This window comes from Cuculus canorus, chromosome 3 (genome assembly GCF_017976375.1).
Source record: "Cuculus canorus isolate bCucCan1 chromosome 3, bCucCan1.pri, whole genome shotgun sequence".
Classification (NCBI taxonomy): domain Eukaryota; kingdom Metazoa; phylum Chordata; class Aves; order Cuculiformes; family Cuculidae; genus Cuculus; species Cuculus canorus.
In genome coordinates, this window is record NC_071403.1 from 112,121,692 (window position 1) to 112,147,891 (window position 26,200).

Genomic DNA, 26,200 nt, shown 5'->3' on the forward strand with positions numbered 1-26,200 from the left:
GTGACAATTGTATTGTGGAGCTCTCTTCTCCTTGCTCTTCCAATATTTGTTCTATTCTTTAACTCCACCATAGCTATTACTTCACAGAATAAAAGGCTTAAATTTATAAATGGTGAAAAGTACAAGGAGCTGTTCCTATCCTCATGAAACAACTCCTCTTCACAGAATCCTCTTCATGACATGTTTACTTATTTCCGATTCAATAAGCCAATAATGATGCTCAAAATCCTCATTATTCTTTCAAAAACCTTTCACTATACAGTAAAAATAATTATGGTTGTGCCATAAAAAAAGGAAGCACGAGGAAGGAATGTAGAAACAACATTTGAAAAATCACCATTAACAACAGCAATAAATGAGTGGGGAAAAAATGGCAGATTTATTGAAATTTAGGAGAGATAATATCCCCATTAATAGGAGTCAATCCAGCCTAAAGCATCAGTAACATCTATGTATGGCATTAGAAAAATGCCAGTTTTATTTTTCAGATATATGTTCCTAACACCTATTAGGAAACCAAATTCTGAAGTCCTTAACTCAATTTTTATTCACTCTTCATTCAGACAAAAGTCTAATCAACTTCAGTCAAGACCTTGTCCAAGCATGCTAGATGAGCTGTGTCATGTTTTACTGCCATTAGATGATAATAAAAAGTTACTGCTATAAAATATAATGAGGTAAAGGAGATTTTATACTGAATGATTTAATAACACTTTGAGCTTATCTTGTGCCAGCCAAGGAAAGGTCTCAAAGTGCTTTACAAACATGACTGAGTGCATTTAAAGAACAAGGTCTGCGATGGAGTAAACGAAAGTTTATTTTAACTTCCCTGATAAAAAGGCACTGTCAGGTTAGGTGGATAAAACACGTCATGAGTCTCTTAAACCGAAGTATCCAAAGCTCAGCCACTTCTATGCATACTGTGCTTCTGCTTGAGTGTGGACACGTGCTTACAGGCTTTGCTCAGATTTCCTATGGCCAGTTTCCTCTGCCTTTATTGGGAAGTTATTTTGTCTTAAAACTGCTTCATAGACAGAATTTTCTGTCCTCCATAATACTTCAAAGGTCACATTCTATTTATCTTTCTTAGTTCATTCATTTGTTCTTAGCACTGCCATACCGGGAGAAAAAACTCCATTCTAGCAGTGCAGGCTGACCATTTACTTAGGTGGGGTAGTATTTGGCCTCTTTCTCAGAACTACCAAACTACTGGCACTGTGTTTCAGTAAGTTAATTTCAAGTTAAAATAATGCAGAAGGAAATGTAGCAGAGGTATTGAGTTATTTCTACCATGACTTGTTGATTCCTTCCTATTACCTTTTATTGTTCTTTAAGGAGAAGATAAAAATATCTTAGTCAGGATCCTTCTGCTCGCAGTGGAAATGTTCAAGATACAGTCATAAAATTCTGTTATGCTGTCATTGCCTTTTCAGAACTAGTCAGAGGAGCTTCCTTACCGTCAGAGATCAGAGATCACAGTCTGCTACAGCCACAGACTCACAATGAATGAAAGAAGGCATTAGTATTTGTTGAAGGTTAAAGCCAAGGCTTTGCTTTATTATATATTTCAGCAAGGTGTTTTAAGTGCAGAGCTGCAGTAGTAATAAGAAGCTATCAGAGATGTGGTATCAGTCCTGAGTAACAGGGAGATCCTAGGCCCTACAGAGTGTGTTTGAGATGGAGAAGATCTACTGTTTCACAGAATCTGTATACACGCTGTGGTGAGATAATATATCATTCTGCCTAATCTTTTGTGGTGTCAACTTTTATTCAGGTGATTGTTAATCTCTTCGACTCCCACTCAGTCATTTTCATGGCTTCACCTGACCTTCAGTCCCAGGCAGCACTGATAGATTCCTTATACACCAAACCCTTTACTGAGAAAGGCCCACATACAATGCTCACTTTTGTTTGATAATCAAAGCACAGTCTGATGAATCACATGGAATTGAATTTGATATAGCCTGTCCGTTTGCCTTTTACATGGCTTCAAAGGCAATTGTAACTTCATTGTGTTGTTTTCCTTTTGGTCCTCTGTTTTTTTTCACCCCTAGGTCTTCCTAAGTTAACATCTCAAATCTTCTCTTCTCCCTTCCTGTGCCCTTTGCTGAATTTCTTCCAGCAGTCAGTCTTTCTTGTTTACCCCCGGATCTGCCACAGTCAGAACTTTGTTTCCTCTGTTATCTGATCCTGAACATCTCCAGAGAAAATATATTTAGTCTGTCTTCCTTTAGTGCCATTGACTCTTGCACAAAGCAGTTTAACTTCTTCTTCACTGAGTTTCCAGTATGGCATCGTCTTGTCTCTACATCTTGATTCAATCAGCTACACTGAAAATAATGTTGATGTGAGAATATGCTACACAAATAAGTGGACAGAAACTCAGAGGTGTTTGTCCGTGTGTAAAAGGCAGTGTTTTGTTGAGTAAACAATATGCAAATAATATGTATAAACAGTATGTAAACAATAAAAAATCACAACAGAGTTACTTCTACATCAAATATTATCCTATTTGAAATAAAAATATCTTTAGAAGCAAAATCTAAAATCACAGCTCTCCTTTTCTTTGTGTTTCTATAACAATGGTTAAAAGTTTACTTTTTTGTGTGCGTTTACGTACTGTTATTTTGTAACCGTACAGCATTCATTTAATGTTAAAATGATGATGTTTCAAATTCCCTTTAATGGTTCAGAGTATTTTACTGTCAAGCAGGAACTGATACACATGTCTATTCTCTCTTGTTTCCTGAAAGGAACCTTCCAGTCCCAGAGTGACCCTTCAGTAGCTATTCTCAGCGCTGATGAGTCATTCATTAGAGCTTTTGAGTCATAGATGGTATCAGTTTCACATAGACATGAGAAACACAACCACACTTGCTTTGTAAGAAGTGAAAGTAGTAGTGGAAAATAAATTCCTTTAGCTAAACTCCTCTATTTTCTTGCTTTTCCACATCTTAATTTCATGTCTTCTGAAGCCTGTAGATATTAATTACTGAAATGTCTTTTGCCACCTGAAAACTTTGTTTTGATCTTCTTAGATCAAATTTATTGGGCTTTGTCATGCTGTAGCTAGAACAATTTTCTTCAGGCTAAGGATGTTTTACAATGAAATTGAATTCCTTTGAGAGGTTGTGGTGAATTGTCAAAGGGGTAAGAAAAGCACACTTTTTGGTAGAACTAATTCTAGGACAAGATTCTATCTACCCTAAAGTCATAACAGATGTTGAGGTAAGTCTGATTTATAGGAGAATATTAAGCAATGAATGTATGACATTTTCATTCATTTCAGTAAATTTATTGATTTCCCTGCAAGTTGCAGCCCTTTCTTTATTTATTTAGTGAAGTGAACAACAACAACAAGATCAGTACAAAGGAAATGAAATATAGCAAATCCTCTTTTGGAGGCAAATGTTGCCGTCCTTCAGCATTGCCCTCATTTAACATCCACAGTCACCTATCTTTAATGATTTCATAGTTTGCTCTTCTAGGATGAAAAACTCTTTCCGTTTTCCTTTGTACCCTTGTTTCTGTAGTTAATAAATTAGTGCCTACAATAAAGAAGGAATTTCCTACATGCTTTCTTAGAAGCTTCGCTCTCCTCAAATACAGATTCTAGTTTTAGAAAGCATAATTTTAATTTAAAAAGAACAGATTATTGTGGGGGATAAAAAAGTATTAAAGTATGTGATTACTGCAGATCTGCAAGAGTAGAACATAACAATGGCTGATGGACAGATGGATGCTTGCTCTTATGGTTTCTGGCACAGTGTCATAATTTGCTCCATTTCTGCTGGGATTGCAGGTGGTTGTGGTTTCAAAGGGGCTGTAGGAACAGGACTGAAATACATTGTTTTTTTTTAGTGGGTGGTGATCTCTGTAGCTCACTTGCAGCAAGACACTTGCCATTGCATTGAAGTTTCCTCTATTCTTGGAGTCTTCTGTAGAATATAGAACCATTTTGGTTCCCTCTTGAAATAACTTACAGCTCAAAGTAAAGGCCATACAGGTGGGACCTTGAAAGCCCCGTTTTCTCTGGGGATCTCCTTAGCTTGCCGAACACCTCTGCAGTAGTTCATGAAACTTGAGGGGTTTTAGAAATAGTTACAAGTCTATTGCAATGCTGACAATTATGGTCCTATTTTTAAAACACCCCCCAATCCTCAGACTGTGAAGAAATTACTAAGAAAGACCAGCTATTACTGAATATTCATGCCCGCAGGTTAACCTTCACAGTACTTCTTTCAGTTACAAAGTAGCAGCAGCACTCACAAAATAAAACGTCCATTCTAAAATACGTTCATCTTTAACTTCTATACTGCTTTAAAGAGCTTCTGCTTTGCTGTGGTGCAAATGAAGATAAATCATTAATTTAAATATTGGACTCTTGGACTGGAAGATTATATTTCTTATTAAATCCTCAGAATATTTTTCACCAGTCTGAAGATTTGTTTTCGGAAAAGGTAAGTAACCTCTCCTAGCAAATTCAGAACTGGGACATTGTATTGACTGGATCAAGGTTAGGCTGAAGAGAAACAAAGATATGAATGAGCACCTGACAGAAACTATACTTTGAAAAAGCAGCATGCCCTTGAAAATAGGGAGCAGTAGTTTGGTTCTATGCCAGATTAAGTCTCTTCATGGACTTTGGTAGGAGCTGCACTCAGTCACATGTAAGCAAAGTTAAAGAGTGCTGTCTAGAGGAAATTTAACTCCATTTTGAAAACTAGAAACTGAAGAAAAGTCTGGGTTTACACAAAAAGGGGACAAAATCTGCCTTAATCAGCACACATACAACGCTTTTGAGATTTAAGATCTACCTGTTCAAACCATATCTGATCAAAACAGACCGAGAAATTTTCTGTTCCAGTGGAAACTATTTTATTTTAAAAAATCATGTTTTGTATATGATCCAAATCCTACTTGTTAATAATAATTTTCCACTGATTACAAAGGATTTTGTTTGAGCTCCAAATTAAAATTTCAGTCTGACAAATATTGGTTACAGTTTTTGGTCCCATGTAGTGAGGATTAAGTAGGTCAATCATTTCCCCTGTGGAAAAGTATTTTAATTAACAAACTGATATTGTAATATATGAGACTCATGTATAAAGGTCTGACCAGATTTATCATGATGGAAAAACAACAGCTAATGTCACTAACAGGAGCTGGAGAGAGGTGAAACGAAACAAAGAGAATGTAAAATTAGTGCTGTGCATGACTTGAGTTCCTAAATTGCAGTAAGAACAGCTAGATTAGTCACTATTCATATCTATGAATATCCCTAAATAGAAGAATGTGCAGAGATATCCTATGAGAGATGACAGAGGCAAGAAGATCTCAGTTCCATCTTGTCTAAAACACATATGTGTATGTGCGCACCCCCCCAAGTGTCAATCCATCTCTTCAGTAACAGAAATCTCAAAACTCCTCTGTAAATGTGTCTACTTTGTGACCATTTGTTATTACTGAAATTGTCTTTGTATCCAGTATGATAAAATAATATAATCCAGTTATTTAGAATCATGAAATAATCTCTAATCACTTCACCATTTGAACTTCTGGGTTAAAATTCTAGCAAGATTTAAAGGAATATAAAACAAACATTCAACAAACTGTAGAATTCACTCAATGAGACAATAAGCATAGATTTCAGGTAAAGAAGTAAATGTTGTAACCTATTAGATATTCATTATTGTGAACATATTCACTGATTCAGAAACTTATCCTCTTTTGCCTTCATTCTACATAATTTAAAGTCCAATCTGCACTCACTTAAAGGGAGGCCAAAGAAGTTCTGAAATAGAGAGTCTACCTTCAAAATTCCTGTAACTCCTAAACTAATGAAACCAAAAAGATGCCAAATGAAAACAGTAAATACTTGAAAATACATTGTTGTTGTGTTTGTTTACAGGTAAAAGAAACTTGTCCTAAATCAGATAATCTCCATCAACCCTGTATCTTGACAGGGATGATTCTGCCTATAATAAGTGTTTCAAATCTATTGCTTTGTTTGAATATTAAAAAAAAAAAAAAAAAAACAAACAAAAAAACACCTCCAAACCCCCAAACCTAGAATTTAACATTTTAATATTATTTGCTTCTTCTGTTGGTTTGTAAAGTGATATGTTAGTACAGTAAAATAATCCCCACCTACGCCTATACTCTAATTGCGTGGAGTCTACTGAATTTATTAGTTAACTTGTGCACAATTTTAAGTGCCTAATAAAGTGATGCTTGTAAGGGGAATCCCTGACTTGCTTATATATGCAAGGAAGACTGTTAAGAGACAGGCAAATGAATCTATCTCCTGAGGTACCTGTTTTTCTCTATTTACTATAAAAAACGTAGATTGCTCTTTGAGGGAATACCTTTTCATTAGACATGAAAAACCTAAGATAATGTTAAAGTTCTTAAGAGTGGCAGAGTGGATCCAACCTACATCTGTCTAGTATTTGTCATTCCTTTAAAGAATGTGCCTTGATGTGTGTCTCATTTTTTTTACTACTCTCTCCAGGAAGACAGTTTCTGGAATCTCCTCCTTGTCCGTGTGCTCTTCACCTGCCCTTCGAGACTTATCAGGTCTGATAAAAGACTTATGCATAAATAAGATTTGTTCCAATTACAATTAGTTACTTCTTTCCATGGGAAGGAAAATAAATTTATAGGTCAATGTAGGACAGGAGGATGCCCTGTGCTGTTTGTGGGGAGTTTCTTCCTATTTGAACTTGCTATGAGTCTCAAGAGGACTGAGCAATGCCAGGAAGCCAAGGCACTCCAGTGAGTGGTACTTCCTGAGGGCAGCAGACACTGTACTATTTGCAGAGAGCTGTGTTGTTTTGCTGCTTAATTTTAGATTTTCCATACAGTATTGCACTGCCCTACGTGGGCGTGTAGAGGTGTTGAGCTTTCATTAGAGCAATACTGTATTTATTTTTTATAGGGAATCCTTATTCACTGCAGCAGGAAAGGAGAAAGGCAGTACTACCTACTCCTTCCTCCTTGAAGGGAAATTTCGTTAAGCTACAAAATAGGAGGCCATAGATTTATGTTAGTCAGATCTACTGACTCAAGCTTTTATTTTCACGCACTTAGCCACTTACACTGAATAAATCCATGCTTGCCTTCTAAGCTGGGAACATTCAAGTATGAACTGCTATCATATTTTATAAATAAGCTAAAAGGAAGGTCATGTATTGCCTCAGGAACAGAACCTACGACCTCATGCAGTAAGTTTTAATCTTAACAAATCATCCATATGGCCTCTCAGATTGAATATGCTTTTCATAGTAAATCTCTAACTGCTAACCCACAATTCTATTCTGCAGTGAAGGATAACAATGAAGACTCCTGATTTCTAGCACATGACTGACAATTATTTACTTGATCCAGGCTGAATGTGTGTGTCAAAATCTCTTCTCGCAACTAAGTGTGATACAATAAGACGTCTCTGGTATTCAAACACACTTAACCTATCAAAGAAAATGTCATAATTACATGGATATATTATTTTTCTGTATTTTAATTTTATTTTACCCTACTTGATCTTATTTCCTGTTGCATCGTGCCATGAGAAATTATACCAGAAACCATAGTTCTGATACAAGAATCTTTATTTCGCAAAAATTACCAAAAAAAGAACATTAAGGTATTTTATCCCTCTTTTTTTGGCTTCATAATTTATTTGCTGAAGTTTAATAAACACATTTCAAAAAAGAGAACAAAAAGATTGCTAGAAAAAAGGTTTAGTGACACAAAAGACTGAACCAGACATATCCTGTAAGCTTGAAACCTGAGAAATCAGTTGTTGAGAGAGAAATTTCTTGAACTCCTTATCACTTTTAATCGTCTGACATACTGCCAGCAACATTCCCTCAAACCACATGAACTTTCTACTTTCGTTTGCAGCAAACATTAAAAAGCAACACGTATTCCAGCTCACACAGACTGGTTTATATAGTTCCTCAGGGTTTCAGGCTTGCTAAGGCATAACGCTTCCTGAGTGCACAGAACAAGTGTGAGTCAGATAGACCCGTCTGTTGATACAAAGAGCATGTGAGGTCAGCCTGAAGACTCTGGAGGGCGAGTTTGATGAAATTCTTGTTTATGCTACTAGATGGTTTCCAGTAAATGATACAAATCTCATATCTAGTCCATTTGCCCATATACATTTGATCACCGCAATATATCCTCTAGATAAACGATCATTTTTCAGTAACATGGATACGTTATTTTTCTTTGTTATTATTTCAACCCCCCCTTTTAATTCTTTCCTTTTATTTTTCTTTTAAAATATTTTCTTTTTTTCCTTTCGTTTCCAAATTCACAAATTCACTTTTAAATTTTACTGGCACCACAGGAATGAGAGAGGCTGATGAGACAGTGAATGTGCCTGACAAAATTGGCTATAATTACGTCTGTAGAAAAGAGATGTTGAAATGCTATATATTAGTATATGTACCCGTTCGTGTTCCCGTATTTGTCCAGATATTCACCTAAGGATATCTGGACAAATCAATACGTCCTCAAAAAGTATTGAAATGCCAGTGGAATGAGCAGCTTGCTAGGCTATGTCAAGCTTTAAAACTATTAGATGTTTCTCACAGGTTGTAGCAAACTTGAAAGGAGAGTCATAAGTAAAATCCTCAATAAGATATAGCTGCATTCACATGAGATATGAAGAAACAGATTTTCTTGTAATGCATGACATACATAATTAACGAGGATTCAGTCTTGGAGGCAGTAAATAATTTGCCTGAAAAGGAGCATATTCATAGGAAGACTCTGAGCTATGTTTATGTAAAAATAGGACAAAAATTGTATTAAATGTTTTTGTGGGAAAAGAACCACCTACAAATAATACCATATTATAGTAGTAATAAAATAGGACTGAAAGGCAATGAGGTTGTTAGAGGTGGAGAATGTTTTCCATATGTAGGGAGGCTAAATTAAATACACCTCTTCGTCTTGGAAAGGACAACTTAGAGGAGTATGACAGTTGCATAAATTTATGTATCCTGTGGGGATCAGGGAAGCCTTGTTGGATTCCTTGCAGTACAGGAACTCAGGAGGACACATTCACAATAAAGTTATCAGGTAGTGAGTTTAAAATAAACAGACGGAAATACTTTTCTGTATTGTTCCATAACTGCACTATGAGGTCATTTCCACAAGATGCTGTGGATGTCAAAAATATAAACAGATTTAAATAAGATTTAGAGAAATTCATGGGAATAGATCCATAAGTAACCCAGATGCAATGTTTGGCTGAGGAAAACACTAAACTGATCACTGCTGGAGATGAGAGAGTAGACCAAGAGTCAGACACTTTATACATGTCTTGTTTTTTCACTTTTTCCTGGATATGCACTTTTGGCAAGAGACTCTTAAATTCATCCCACTGTAGCAGGGGGAAGGGTCATGACTAGGAAAAATAAAAGATACCGGTGATATTTTGAGATGGGTTTTGAATGTCAACAGAATCTGTAGAAAATACAAATGCATATAGAATAAAAATTTAAATTAAACTATTTTTCCCCAATTTTGTTCAGTTAAATAGAAAAGCTGAATTTTGTCTAGCTTTGCTCCATAATTTTCCCTTAGCTGTGTCATGAGACCAGTCTTGCTCCCCTCCACAGCCCGATGGCCAAGATGCTCAGGGTCCCTGAAAGTAGGGGCACAGTGAGCTCAGTGTCCTCCAGTGACTACAGTTGCAAGACAATTCCAGTACCATGTGAAAAAGAATGTAAGCAGAAACCATTTAAAGACAAATGGTATTTCATAAAGGAAAGAACAGGAACAAGCATTAACATTAACCACGGACATTTATACTCGTCCAAGCACTCAGACTACCTACAGCGAATCATCGTTTGGGTTCCTTCTATGACTGATGAAGAGATAGATAAAAGTATCAAGGATAGACAAGGCCGTTCAATTCTCTTTATTTCTCCATGGATTATAAAGAATTTACAAATAATTAATTTACAACTAATTCACAACTTTCACTAAAAGTAAAGTTAGGGTAAATGTAACCCATAAGATCTGATTCCTTAAGTCAACCCTCTTGTCAATCCAAGAGATTTTTGTCACTGAATTCTGTGTCAAATCCCAGAACAGAATCTCCCTAAACATTTTGATGTCTCATTTTGTTTTCTCCTAAATATGATTTTCTTTCTAAAGCAAATTATCCTTTAGTGAAAGATGATAGAGGATTTCCAACGCTAAAAGCCTTTATTTATTCATGAACTACATATAAAATAAACAGTAGCAATCTAATTCCTATCTGCTTATTGCTTTTTCAGGGTCTCCTTATGTACACGCCATCATCATTCTAATAGCTGCTTGGTCAGTGTGCTGCATCCCTGCATTTGCATATAAGCTGAGGCTGACAATAAAATTTCCAGTTAGTGCCAAATGAGTTGGAGTTCTTGTAATGTGAAACGCTTCTCAAGCAGCCTGAGACCACGCATTTCATTTCATGTGGGACATTGAACAATTAACATCTTTCAGTCATTTAACACCAGGACTGAATATGAAGTGACAATTTAGAGTCCCACCATGAGCGAGTTATGATCTACTCAGCCCCCCTGTATATGCATTTCTAACATAACTGAATGTAATTATAACAGAAGGTTTTTCATGAAAAGGAACTATTTAGTGTTATGATACTGAGTGGGGTATTTCCTTCTTATTCTCTCTATATATATATTATATTAAACAGCATTTAAAATGGATATTTTAAGGCAATAAATTGGAAAGGTTACTGAAACTTGAAAAGGCTACCAAAAGTTATTGTTTAGTATGAGAACAGACAACAGGTCAAATCTCAGTTTATATTGTATCCAGTATAGGAATTTATCACATTAACTCATTAACCACAGGAAGGACAGTGTATTCTCAGTGCTTCCAGTGTCTACGCATGCAATTTCTATATAATGATGCTAAGACAAACCTGAAAGACTTCCCAGAATTCTGAAAACAGTGTTGCAAAATCTCAAATAATACTCATTGCTATTTTACAAACTCTGGGAGGTAAACAAAATTCTCTCTCTATAATATATAGGGAAAAGTTAGCCAGACTAGTATCATTATTTGTTTTGAAAGGTCTGTCCCTAGTTACCCAACTACCTTTTCTGATTGCAAGATACTGCTAGAGTGCAAACCACCGGAATTTTTGACTGCCTCTTTTGGTCTCATGGTAAGAAAGGATGAGGAAGGAGAATGCTTACTTGTAAAGCATATAATTCTTAAAGACTTAAATAAAGCCTGAGGAAATCTTGCTGCCTTCCACTATTTCTGTATTTAGTAGCTGATACACTTAGAGTACAATATATATTTGCATGTTAAGTAATTATTTTCTGTTGCTTTGTTGTCCTTAGCTTTTAGAATAATCTGTGAGGGAGAAACTGAGGCATTCATCTGAGATATTACTTTCCCAAGGTCCTGTAGTGGTCCTTTGCCTAAACTAAAACTGAAATTCCCCCTTAGAAGCAGTTCTGTTTCCTCTTGATTCCTGACTTCTTTCTTCTTGTCTTCAAACTATTATTTCTTGTTCTAAATCACATATGTACAGCACAGTTATTAGTTCTTTGTCTTTTGAACCCTGATTTAGAGCTCTGTGTCTCACAAAGGGTTACTGGTGGTTTGTGAGATGTTATTTCAAAGGCAAAGAAATACTAGGCTCAATTTTATTCTGTAGCTGGCTGAAGTCTAACAATCAAACATTGCTTCTTTCAACTTTTGAGGGAAAACTAAAAGAATTTCTTGCTCTGCAGTTATTGGAATTTCTGCAGTGGTTCATTATCCATATTTCAGGCTCAGATTTACCATACAGCTTAACCAGGATTTCTCTAGGCTTGTGTAATCTAGGAATGATGTTACGAAACGTGGCAAAAGTGCATAAAACCGTTGTGGATGAATACACTACTTTAATGTCACTATCACCATTCTGAAGCTCAGAGAGGAAACAGAAATCTCCATTGTCAGGCATGGAAAAGACAGATTCTTTCAAACTTGCCATTTTAATTTAGCCTCAAGCTGCACTGAGTTAAGTCTGTACTGGCAAATAAGTTGGCTGTGCTGTGTACTGCTGGGGAGAGGTCTGGGCTCTGACGACAGCCTTGCTGTGTATATGTTAGCTCATTTTTGTTCCCTTTGGGAAGTGGACAAAATATTTATTCCGTGATGAAACTGGCACATGGTTTCATCAATAGTTTGATCCAGAGGGTATTTATGATGGGTTGTTCATATGACCACAACATACCTCTAGCCCTATCCCAAGACAGATATGATGTTACCGGAGTATATAAAACTCACTCTGATTAATAATGACACAGCACTTGCATTACTGCAGGCACTTCAAAATGAAATATAACAAAACAAATCAGTTAATTCTGTCTCAGGGCTATAGATAACTTTTCTGTTAGTGAAATAAATAACACAGCAATGAATCCAAGTACTGCACCAACAGTGAGAGAATTCATATGTAAACTTCAGATAATACTGCTTGTTAACAGAATCACAGAATCACAAGGTTGGAAAGGACCCACTGGATCATCGAGTCCAACCATTCCTAACACTCCCTACACCATGTCCCTCAGCACTTCATCCACCCGTTCCTTAAACACCTCCAGGGAAGGCGACTCGACCACCTCCCTGGGCAGCCTCTGCCAGTACCCAATGACTCTTACTGTGAAGAATTTTTTTCTGATATCCAACCTGAACCTCCCCTGACGGAGCTTCAGGCCATTCCCTCTTGTCCTGTCCCCTGTCACTTGGGAGAAGAGTCCAGCTCCCTCCTCTCCACAACCTCCTTTCAGGTAGTTGTAGAGAGTAATAAGGTCTCCCCTCAGCCTCCTCTTCTCCAGGCTAAATGAGTCCAGCTTTTGCACTGTGATCATTTTGAGTGTTAAAGTAGTAGAACAGTCACTGTCACAATTTTTATTTAGGCCATCCAAGTGCTATTCTAACCTACTGTTAAGCAATATTCAGAAACACATCCAGGCTTTGTTACCAATGCATAGTCTGGATGCTGCCACACTCTTTAGAGCAGAAAATATTTGAAAAAGAAGAATGTAGCCAGCCTTCAGGGCCAGAAAATCAAATTTGGGACGGTTTAGGTCGATGGATTGTTTCTAGAAGTGCAATGCAAGATACACAGAAGAGCCTGGTCAAATGATCAGTCTGATTCAGAGAGTGGACACAAGCCACCCTGAACTACCAGGAATTGGTGCCAGACGTCGCTCTGCGGAGCAAATGACTCCAGAAACGTAGATATAACCCAAGTTGTCCAGGGTACTTAGGCATATTGTCAGAACAGTCTGGATGAGATTTTCAAGGAGAAAATTTGGACATGTCCTATGCATTAATATGAATCAGATTCTTCACATGCTTGCTCCAGGGACTGACTTGGCAGTCCATGCAGCCTCTGTTTTTCCTGCTGCACTTTGCAAGACTCAGGCAGGTTCCAGCAACAGTTGCTGACGTTGTCTGCTGCAGAGGAAGGTGAGAAGGTAAAGCCTACAGGCAGCATGAAAGGAAGGCTGTGGTGAAGCCAGATGTAGCACTGAGACCTACTGCAGCACTAAGGAGCGTAGCTATAGCTGTGGGATTCACATAGGCTCCCTGGGGACTGTTAATAGATTTAAATCCCCATCCCATGGGTTAGCATTCTGTGAAGGTAAAACCCTCACCAAACATACCTGACACAAGCAAGAAGGTCTTGTTTGCATAAGGACTGGATTCATGAGGCAGGTTGCTCAATGCATTTTATTTGTAGGCGAAAAAAAACCCAGCCCAAATCTGTGGCAATTTTAATTTGTGTGTATATTTTCCCAAGCAAAGTTGGAAAGCTACAGATGAGACTGTATGGGTTTTGGTTTAGTATTACAAGCCCACCACTGTACCAATCTGATGTTGCTTAACAGCCCCTGAGGCACATAATTATAGAGTTTGGACAACAGATTTCCTTTTTCAAAAATGTCAAAGTTTTGATATTTCCCACAGAATAACTCTTCATTTTTGTTAATCTAGCAATAAATTTTTTTCTCATTGTGTCGAAATATTATGTTCAATAATTTCAAGTAATCTCATTTTGGCATATAAAAAAGATACACTGTTGTCCTAGTTTCATCTGGATAGAGTTAATTTTCTTTCTGGTACCTGGCATAATGCTATGTTTTGGATTTGGGATGAAAATAATGTTTATAACACACTGATGTTTTAGTTGTTGCAAAGCAGTCAAGGGCTTTTCAGCTTATCATGCTGGCCTGCCAGCCAGAAGGTGGGGGCGCACAGCAAGCTGTGAGGATGTGCAGCTAGGATAGTTGACACTAACCGGCCAAAGGGATATTCCGTATTACATAATGCTATGCTCAGTATATAAACTGGGGTGTTGGCCAAGGGACAGTGATCACTGCTTGGGAATGGGCTGGACATCGGTCAGTGAATGATGAGCAGTTGTACTGTGCATCATATGATTTGTATATTCCACTATCAACATGTCCTTTTTGCAGTCTTACTAAACTGTCCTTATCTCAACCCACAAGCTTTAATTTTTCCCCTATTTTTCTCCCCATCCCACTGGAGGGGAGAAAATGAGTGAGTGGCTAGATGGTGTTCAGTTGCCAGCTGGGTTTAAAACATGATAACTATGTATTATTTTAATTAGAATGCAGTTGACTTTAATAATTAACTGTGATATGCAATTCACAATGAAGAGAAGACAAATAATAACTTGAACTTAAATATTAAAAATCTTCAATCCATTTTTGCCAGGAGCTCTATGATGTTATTTATTTTTCTCGTTCTGATACTACTGTAGTTTGATAGTAAATAATTCTCTTGAATATATTTTTCCCATTCTTATTACAAACATACTAAATTTGAAATGAGCTAGAAGGAATATATGCCACAGTCACATTTTCAGAATGTCTCAACTCAATTGCTCATTCTTAGATTTGTGGAGAGGAATAGTTTGATCCAGAACTGTGAAGAGCTGTCTGGAGGTGAAATGACTTACCAGAGAGTAGCATATAACCACAGGACTAGAAGAAGACAGGAGTGATAACAGTTACTTTCCTTCCTGCTTGTTTATCTCAGAGCTCAGCAGCAGGTACAGGATGTTCTGAGGTATTGCAAAAACTCATTAGTTCGTTATAAGAAAAGTTTGCCCTGGAGTTCACAGTTATTACCCTTGAAGCTAACGATGTGAGTTGAGTTGAAATTCTATGCAGCTTCAGTGCAGCATGTTTCTGCATTTACTGTGTCACCTCGGCTGAACCCTTTTGGCTCCAAGAGCCTTGTTGCAGCCCATCAGCAAAATTACAGGTTACGGTGAATAAATGCTTCAAGTTCTTGGGTAATTTCTGGATTAATCAATGGAAATTTTTACAGCTCTAGTATTTTTCTGTTGAAAGGATAACTATTTTTCCTATTTTGACCTGAAATGAACAAATGGATAACACAGACTCCAAGACTAGAGTGTAAACACATATTTCTGTGGCTTCATGTGCTCAAAATTTCTTCAGTCGTGAGTGCTGCCCATTGAATTCCCCAGTCTCTTGCTAACCCTGCGATTACCATTGGCAGTGGACAGCAGGTAGTATGTTCTTTGCTTGCTGGTGCAATATGCTGAGCAGTGTTCATAACACTTTACCCCACAAGAATCTTTTATTTGGATGGTAATTGCCCCATTTTTTTCTGCTTACACTTCTGTGCTAGAAGTCTGTGAAACCTGGGTGTATGTGATGTAACTACGGATACAAGGGGCAAATGTACATGCAATGGACCAGATTCTGAGAGGCTTGTGCTTGGCTGAGAGAGCTGAGTAGTTGAGTGGCCTCCATCTGATGCTGCTGGCTAGTGCTAAGCTCTTTATCCACAATAAAGCACAAGAACTTTTTACATATAAACCAATACTTTCAAAAGTTTGGCATCTTCATATTTAATTCCCTTGCTAATCCCATTTTGCTATACGATAACTCAAAAAAGAGGAAATAAATGCTATTTTGTATCAGAGCAAAACCCAATACTCACAGGAGACCTTTTTATCAAAATCCAAGACTTCTGAACTTCATTATATAGTGAAACAAGGTTAAACGTATGTATACAATCTACATCTTTAACTCCTAATTTAATTCATAGCCTGAATAGGACTTGTAATTTTTCATTAGAAACTAGAGTAATTTTGTTGTTTTGCCCTAAATTTATGGCTTGAGATAGGAACACAGCCTACAGTTTTGTGAATGTAATGTCGGGGGAACATCCTGGGCTCAGTGGTAATTTCTGAGCTGTGTAGTGGACTCTAAGGTGCGCAGTCCACATCACTGACTCTCACCTCAGACTGTTCTTTCTGCTTGAATCTAATTTTTATACTTCTGAATCATACAAAGCATAGTGAATCCTCAAACAGAGTACAATGTGTTTATCAGTGACATACATGCAGTTAAATGGGATCATTTTAAAGGTAGAAGATCTTTCTTCAGTATTCCCATTCCTGAAAGGGATGTTGACACAGGGTGAAGGTGTACAGCAGAATTGCAACAGATTTCTCTTCTCTGTTGACAGATGGTGGCTGCTTCACCAAATCTTCTCCTTTTGGCATGATGCAGTGAAAGGGACTCTTCCTCTCACCTTTGTGTAGCAGGGCTTTATCCTGAACTAAGCAATCCCCTTCTCTTAGAGGGGCGTTTACTAACAGTAGTAGGTTTGGTCTGTGTCTCAGGAATGTCAGCAATAAATCAAGAAGATTGGAACCACTGCCAGTTTAGGAAATTATTAAGAGGAAGTACCAGCAGCTAAATTAATTGGTTATAGCTCTTTTGTCATAGTCAATACATAAATCTCACAGCAGGTCATAGCTGGTCCTAAATTCACAGGCAAAGGACACAATGAGGTAGAGTTTATGGCTTAATCCAATTGCCTCATACAAAGGAGACAAATCCCAAAGTGAGGGAGCCTCAATGAAGATGGAATGGAAGCTAGACCAGATGTTGATTGAATTATTAAAATGAGCTGTTTGGTTGTTAGACAAAGGCGTCACTGTGATGTTGCTGTACCATCTAAGGTTTTGAAGCATAGAGCCAACAACTATGCAGTGGTTTTTCTTGGTAAACACAGTTTATAATTCCCTTGCTTCCATCCTTGTAATCCACCTCCAATAAAAGTCAAAATGGAACCAGATTGCAGTAGTGGATATTTGCAGTTATCAATGTCTTGATCACTGACCTTATTCTAGTTCTTAGGATTGGACTGGAAGACCACCAGAAAAATGTGAAACCTTTTATGCTTCAGGCTTCTTCAATGTCCAAGTTTCATGGGTATGCAGTAAAATTGTTCTTACAGTGACCTGACAGACCCACAATTTTGGTCAAACTGCCACACCATGAAGTTTATAGGGAGACTAAAGGGCATGAAGTACGATGGCAAGAACCTGGAGTAAAGAGAAGAAGTCTGGAAGAACTTCTGTTCCTGTGCAACCTGCTCTACGTAGGCCTGCTTTAGTGTAGGGGGTTGGACTGGATGATTTCCAGTGGTCTCTTCCAACTCTGACCATTCTGTGAAAAGCTGCTATCCAGATAAATCACCTCTCCTAAACATCTCCAACACTGATTCTGAAAGTATTCCTATATTGGGAAATTTGACCTCATGAAAAAAAACTGAGGTTGTGGTTGTACTTTAGATTTTGAGGCTCTTGGATAGCTACCTAAATTAGACCCTAATTTGATCCAGGCCAAGAATTAGATAAGTCCATGCTATTTCCCATCCAATGACAAGAGCCACTTGTCACAGCTAAGGCAGTTCACCACATTGAGCCAATGAGGCAAATCAGTTGTGTTTTATGACTATGTATACAGATAGGTATTGAACTCAACAGATGGACTGGCAGTGACCTTATTCTGTTTATATATCAGTCTCTGATAATAGGAATCAGTGGTAGGGATGAGACACAGGTCCGATGACGTCCCCGGAATGTAAAGAGCTGTACTATAAGTTATCATCAACAAGGACAAGATTTTTTATTCCATGACAGAGTTCTCCTAACTTCACAGTAAAATAAGATGACATGTCAAATTCCTTTCAATAATGCAAAGCAGCCAAAACCTCAGCTTATTGGCTTCTCTAGACAAATGGAGGATGGTGCATATGTAGAATATAGTCCACAATTTCCATCTTTGATGCCAATGATGTTGAGATAACACCCTTTCCAGCTTTTGTTATTGTCTCATTGGTCAATTACTCCATTACTTATGTCATTCTAGGAACCTGACCAGAATTTTGATTACATTTGCATGACTTGGCAGAATATCGTGTCTATGCAAAAACTTCCCAATCCTCATAGAGAAACTGAGATGTGATTGTACCACAGAAAATGACAAGTATGATAACTGTGTTTTACCAAGGTTTTTACATAGCAAATGATAAAACCCAAAGCTGCATAACTGAATAGTTTATGTTGGAAAATAATTTAAATGTAACGATATGGAAGCAAGTTAATTTTTAATGAATTTGTAGGCTCTTAGCAGTTTTCATGTTACAGGAGTCACATAAAAGGTATGATGGAAAAGATCACATTATTCTTTGTACCTTAGTAAAAATTCTGTGTAAAATGAAAACAAAAGTAGTTTATGTTTTGTGAAATTTGATGGCAATAGTGTTTAGTAACTTATGAGAACTGCGAAGGCAGCCATCCAATTACAAATTATAATATGCAACTAGTTGTGTACAAGATTTGAAAATCAATACAACATTCATGTACTGTACTGACAACACTCAAACTGCATAATGGAGATTTTTCTTGTTTTGAACCACAAAACTCTCTTTTGAGTTGTATGCATATTCATTTGCAAGTGGGAAGACAGGTGAAAAACATACAGAAAAATTTTATGCATTGTCCTATGTGGAGTGAAGATATACAAAGCACACTCAAGGAATAAGACACTCCAAGTACAACGTGCTGGAGTGGTGGCTTAGAAAGAATCATAGTGTGATCATTTCCCAATCTCATTCTGACCTGGCTCTGTTAGTTCTTTAATTGAGGCATTATCTCAGGTTAACATAGGAGCTAATAGCTAAATCCAAATGCTATAGGACTGTCAAGGCTATAAGGGCAGTTATTGTTTCCCTTTCAGCTTCATCATGTATCTATAAAACATGGTTTGATAGGCTTCTGTTTCATTAAATAGCATGCACCTAGATCAGTAATGGGAAAAGGATTTTGATCCAGTCCCTCGTAGTGGCTACCATAACCAGTTAATGACTACACAGCGTTTATTCTTACAACGAATACCTTTTTAGTTCTTTTTAAATTAACAACTTCTGCTTCCTCTTAATTCCAGTTCAATCAGACTTTTGAAAATGGGACAACGAAGGACATGTTTTTCAGCCATAGATTTTTCCTATAGAGCTTCAGGAAGTGATAAATAGTAGTCTCAGTAGCTGCCACATTAATTCTGAGTGTTTCTTGACCTTTCTCACTGATATGCTGCACAGTCTGTGTTCATTTAGAGACATTGTGTTCAAATCCAAATCCATGTCGCTTTCTCCCTTGTTTCCCCCCAGCTATTAAAAGTGAAATAAAATAAAGCAAAACAAAGAAAAACAATACAACTTGTGGATGATCCAGGTCATCTATTTTGTGCTGGGACGGTATACAAGGACAGTACCTGTGGGACATGTTCTGGATGGGATGGAGGTCTTTTTGGTTTCTATTCCACCATCCATTTCCTTGTCACAAAGTGATATCAGAATAGCACAAGTGCCTGCAACTCTGTGAGCATCATGACGATGCAGAGGAATATCTTTGCCTGTCAGCTCTTCTACCTGATCCACTATTGTAGTGAGAACACAGCATTACAAAGGCTTATATCTGCTCTATGTTTATTCTATTTTTAATTTTATTGTTTATTTATGACACTGACTCAGAAATTATGCAGTATTCCAATTATCACAATTGTGTCCAGAAGAAGCATTTCTATTACCAGTACCTCGATTTCAGTATTTGGACCACAGGATACCACTCAGTTGCAGCTGTTGAAGTTGGCTGAATTTTTATGACACCAACTGCTGAAGCTATAGTACAGCTATGTTAATCCTACCATTTATATTAGCACAAAAGTAATTGAATAGTAAAGCTGCTCAATTTGCATTACAAAATCATTTCAGTAAAATAATAACAAGTATGAATCTTTATTCTTAAAGCATCAAATAAAACTGGCCTTTTGTGCACAAGATTTATTTCAAAATAGAATTAACCATGAACAGTTCCACAGGGAATTCTTGCCCTTTTTTCATACGACCTTTAAGCAGCTTTTTCTGAGGCAAGAATCAACATGGATAATATTACAATTCAGATGGGCAAAATAAACAAGTACAATTTCCTTTAATCACCTATGAATATGCATAAACAGAATATCTCCTCTGTGGTTCAGCTATCAGAGGCTTATTGCTGGTGTAGGAAAGCTTTGGAAGAAAGAAAAACAAATTGAGGGAAAGTCAATCAGCTGTGAATAGTTAATCAAAAAACACATCCTTCATCCCAAGTAGATTAAGTGGCAAGATGATTTAGGTATCATGTAAGTATTCCATAAACCCCACAAGATTTGTTGATTTTTTTTCAACCTCAGTTAAGACAGCATCCTGGATAACTGTTACAAATAGTCCCCAAAAAACAATGAAACTCAGAGAATGGCATGTTTATTTTCAAATATTTGTAGAGTGCCTTTGATAACTTTGGCAAAGGAAGAACAAATCCATCTTAATGGGTATTAAAGAGCAAATAAAACTGCCCAAGAGACTCCTTGGTGTAAAGAGCTTAAAGACTAATTGCAGGCACTGTACAATGAGCAAAAAGAAACAAGACACCTCGAACATGATGGGATAAGAATAGCCAACAATTATGCTTTCAAGGTCACATAGTTAGCAAATGTTAACAGCTGCATGATGCCTCTACACATATTATTAAAGAGAGTCTGATTCTCCATTGAACATAGGTTCCTTACTCTACCAGAGCAGCAAAGGAAGTTTATCTGAAATAGCATTTAACTCCTGAATGAACTAGTGGTCCATTTGTCCATCTGAGTAAATAACCATGCCAAGAATTTGCAGGTCACCTGAACTGCAGTATCTATCTACATGTGCTCATCAAACACATATTCACTCAAATGTAGGAAAATGGGAAAACTCAAATAGAGTCATGCTGTCCCCCTTTTGCTAAGAAAAGGTACAAATCCTGAAGTGGCTACTCAGATATCAAGAGGTAACTTGTAGAGAAAAATAATAAACCCCATGTCTGAATCTTAAGATAATCTTGTAACGAAGGGTGCAGGAGAAGCAGCAATATTAAGTTTGGTGAAAGAGGATTACGAAGATTCTAGATTATGAAGATTCTAGAAGGCTTCTAGATCCAAGGGAACTGATGTTATTGATGCAGCAGTGATTGCACATAGAAAAAGCCAAAGTGCTTAGAAGACTTGGACATGGTGAATATAATCATGATAACTTCTCACTTAAGACAAATAGAGGTAGTAAAGGAATTCAAAGAGCTTAGTACTGGTCTCTATTGACTTCTTTGGGAGTCACGAAGTTATCAACAGCTACACAAAACCATTATAAATTACTTTCCAAAGGATAGTAGTAGTACTTTTTATACATTTTTATACTAATATCAATTACTTTGCAAGAACAAAGTGATGAGGAATAAGGGTTAGTAGTCATAAAATATTTGAGATCTTCAGATGAAAGGCACTGCAAAAGCCACAAATTTTGTAATAAAAATAAGGTAAGTCTCAGTCTTTTTCTTCTTTCCCGTGTTACTACCGGTGGGATAAAATCAGAGACAAAGTGCTAGTCTATGCCCTCCTTGATTTTTAAGTGCAATGTAATCCTGCTATCTTTTTCAACTGGAATTCACATATGAGCTGAAGGGAAATAATTTTGTTTGGCATGTGTGATACTGTCCAGCTATTTTTACAAGAATGCAGAACACAGCTGTATGTTTCATTCTTCTAATACACTTCTTGCTTGGTTACACGATACAGTTATTTCATACCCAGTGCTGTTAAAAGCAACGAGGGTCACTAGCTTCCCATCTAACCTTTCTGGCTCATGGAATTTTTCAAATTGACAAATAGGTTCAATGTGGGTTCAACAGTTTTTTAGCCTTGTTTTTTGCTGATACTTCTTAAAATTCCAGATCCTTCTCTCTCCTTCTCTGCAGGCATTGCAGATTAGATGTAAATAGACACCATTCTCATTCATTCCATTTGTAGTTATGATTGCCTTATGACTCATGAACTGCTGGGAAAGTACGTATTTTTCATAAACTTTTGCCCTCAGTATTTACCTGCTTGTCAATTTAACATTCATTCTTCTGATGCCAAGATATAATGTGTATAATTCTATGCAGATTCTAGCTTGAATTTTTCATCTAGTGGTTCAAAAACTATAAGTGAAAGGAAATTTAACAGAACAGTAGTATTTTTTCCCCTTCTGTGAACTTTGATTTTATTTTTCTACGTTTTTCTTCAGCATTAATGCATGTTACCTTCATCAGGTGCAAGTGAATACAACCCTGTTTAGCTTGATAAAAGATATTAATTTACAGCAGATTAGGGTGTGGTCCCAACCTTAGGCTATAATATTGCTTTAGCATGAGTCATTCTCTAATGTGGTTCTGACTACTTAATTACTATATCAGTTTCTATTGCAAAGAAGAATGTATGCCTATACTTTCCTCTAGGACAAGATGAATCATACGATTCCACACACATTATCTTTGCCTAGTACAGCATACCTGACTGTGTAAAGAGCAACCCCAGGGTAATAACCCCCAGCATGAGAAGTAACAGGTGCACTGTGCACATAGCCAAAATACTTTAATCAAAATGAATAATTTAGCAAAACTGATTTCCCAACTTGCAGTCATATTCTAATAAGGTTTTCCAGGAAGAAATACTTTCCTACTGATTTCTAGTGGCTACAAATAATTTAAGCCATCTTCCTTTATCATACATTCTGTATCTCATGTACTGTTTTCTTCACAAAAGTAGCAGCACAGACCACCTTTGTCTGAAAAGTCATATCCAGCATTCATTATTTCAATGTGATATTCTGCCTTCTTTTGAATTTAGTCTCTTTGAGTATGTGTTTCTGGAGATATTCTTCCAGATCTAATGGAAAAGTCACACCAGCCACACTGTTCTTAGACTGTTTTATCCTGATTATTTTCACGGAGATGCTTCACATGTCTTGATTTAATCTTGCATGTCTGAATGGTTCTGCCAAAAAGTGCAAGCTTTGATTTAAGATGTACTGGTACCTATTAACCATGCTGACAGTTAATATTATCCAAAATTTTCCAGTATGAGGAGTGGTTTTGTAATTCTTAAAACTCAGAAAAATACTCATTAAGTAGTAGAAACTTTGTATTCTGATTTGAATATTTTTATCATTCCCACCTGTATCAGCTCTACTTTTTCTGAATATACACTGTGTTGCCCTAATAAGGATAACTTTACTGCTTATTTGTGGAGCTCTACCACCTTAATGTGTGATTATATAGTAATTTGAACACTATCTGGGAGTGATGAAAGAGATAACCAGCCTAATTTCAGAACTTTGCCTTCTGCTGTGTCTTGAAAATTGTTTAGATTTGACCAACCGGTCAGACTTTTAGAAAGTGCAGGTCACATATTTCAGGAGTGAAGACCGAAAGCTTGCTAGCTTATTTCTTTGAGGATATCATTGCCTACAAATATAGGCATACCATTTTGGAAGAGAAAAGAGGTTAGAGAGGAGGGGTATGAGTGTTAGAAGAGTGACAGATATGGGGGAAGTGGTATCATCAAGGGAATGGATGAAAAGCAGACGACAGCAGAGAGAACAAGCCTATCACAGTTGGAATAACTGTCTTCCACTGCCCACGATGCTACTTTAGATTCTTTTATTGTCTAGCAAGTGTCTGTAATATGTACAGGAAATGGAGGGTTATTTCCCCTATGCAGACTGGGGCACATACAAAGAACAGATGTATGATCATCTTGTGTGAATCTTTTCCCCCCATAAGGCTTTTCTCTATTCAGTCCATGGGTCAAATTAAGGCCCTACACCTACTGCAAATTACTTTTATCCTCACCATTGACTTCATATAGCTTCTCGCGTAATTAACACTAATATTGTTAGGATTCAGAGAAGCGAAGATGACTTCTTTCTCTATTACAATACAATGTACAAGACCTTTCTGTGCTGTGGAAAATGAGAATAATTCCCTCCCTCCCCATCAATTCCCCCAAGCCTGAAATTTAGACTTCAGAATAGCCCAGACACTATAATTTAGAGCCATCACCCAGAATGTGACATCATATTTCAAGTTCCTGTTTTAAACCAAGACGAATAGGACTTGAACCTTTGTCTTCGATAGTATTCCCTCAGCTTCAGTGTTATAGATAAAATTCCTCACTAACACTTCTGTGGAAGTGTTTCAGTGTCACTGAACTCAAAACAAAAGGTATTACACAAGAAACTGTTGCTGAGTTCTGCTTTGGAAAGCCACCAGGAATGACACTGGAAGGAAGCAGGAAGTAAGTAAATCACCTTTTCCATAATGTGGAGGGTGAAGAGAACTTGAAAACGTGATCAAAAATGTGATGATTCTATCTTATCTTTTCAGAAAGCACTGTAGGAGAGAATTTCAGCTAAAGCTGTTTCTCTTATTAACCTTAACATTCTCTTAATCACTACTTTTTGGTTTTATTTTAGAACTACAGAGAAGCCTCTTCGTACAAGGACAATATAGATAATGACCTAAAGAAAGTGCTTTCTAAGTTCAGACAAGATAGAATTAAATATACGTTGTGATTAAGGGAACAAAGCTGAAGCTGTATGGTAGGACTGTCATGCCACATGTGGAAGAAAATGTGGATACATAGGAGACTAATTGGCTCAATGAATGACCTTCAAATGAATTCATGACATCAATTTATTTCACTGGACTGCTGTGCCTATGCATTGCAGAACTCAAAGTATAAAACCCAAACAGATTAAATATAGTGACCCAACAGGTGAATTTCCTCACATGCTTATTTCCGTCTGCTATTAATGATGTGTCTTACTACATATTCATATTTATCCTCTCACAATAAGGAAATGTGTTGTTCTGATTTCTTGATTTTCCTTTATTGATTTTAACTGAAGAATATATGTGGCAATTGCAAAGCATGGATATTGGCAAAACAAATTATCTGCAATTTTTCTTAGGAAAGAGAAAAAAAGTATGGAGAAATAAATAGCATGAATAACAAATAAATAGGATAGATAGGAAATACTGTGTTCCTTAAAGAAAAAAAAATGATCAAGGATGGTATGGCATTTTCCTAGGTTTATTAAATGTAAATAGAGCTGCAGATTTTTTTTAACATTTTATTGAATTTTCAATTATGAACTATTTCTTTAGCTACTACTAATTACAGCTACTAATTAGCTACTACTAATACAATCGTCCTTACCCAAAATATGGAGATTTACGTGCTCTAACGGTCTTATTGATTAACTTTATTCTTCTTCACAGGTTAAATTAATCTGTAACAGATTTATATTTAGAATTCCTGGATCACAAATCCATCAAAAGTTTACAGGAAATATGCTGCTCAGCCTAGGACTTTTATATTGATTTTCAGGAAGAAGACTTTCTATGTAGGATGGTCAAACATATTAAGGAATACTTTATACTATGCCATTGACCTGACATAAGTTTGCAGTATTTTCTTCATGGAAAAATAGCGGACTAGAATTTTGCCTCTGTCTATAGCTGTGAAAATGAAGCTATATCATAACATACTCCAGGATTCTTTCAGATGATTATGAGGTACAGATGGGTTGTGTATTTCTGTAATGATGAAATAACACCTGATATCCCTTCATGTCGTAAAACATATTTGCTACAACATACCATATGGTCTACCTGCCACCAGTGCAATTCTATAAAACCAGCAAAGCTGGAACTGCAGTAAGACTGGAACTAGAATGACCGGAACATTTCATCTGTATTTCCAAAGGAAAGGATGGAGGTTATTTCATCCACACAGCAGCATTTCCCTACTCTCCTGGGTTTTCAAGTTAATCAACCAGATATTCTTCTGATCTTAAAACACAGTTACATCTACTTTGCCGCTAACAAAAAAACATTAAAAATTTTCTATATTTTTAG

At 36.9% G+C, this 26,200-nt stretch overlaps 1 long non-coding RNA gene across 1 annotated transcript in view; it reads left to right on the forward strand.

Annotated features, from left to right (window-relative positions):
• Nucleotides 1-4,158: 4,158 nt before the first annotated feature.
• The window catches only part of LOC128851768 (uncharacterized), a 53,405-nt gene continuing 31,363 nt past the window's right edge, over nucleotides 4,159-26,200 (forward strand). Inside the window, exon 1 of the long non-coding RNA XR_008449205.1 lies at nucleotides 4,159-4,460. This is a non-coding gene — a long non-coding RNA (uncharacterized LOC128851768). The remainder of the gene's footprint in view (nucleotides 4,461-26,200) is intronic.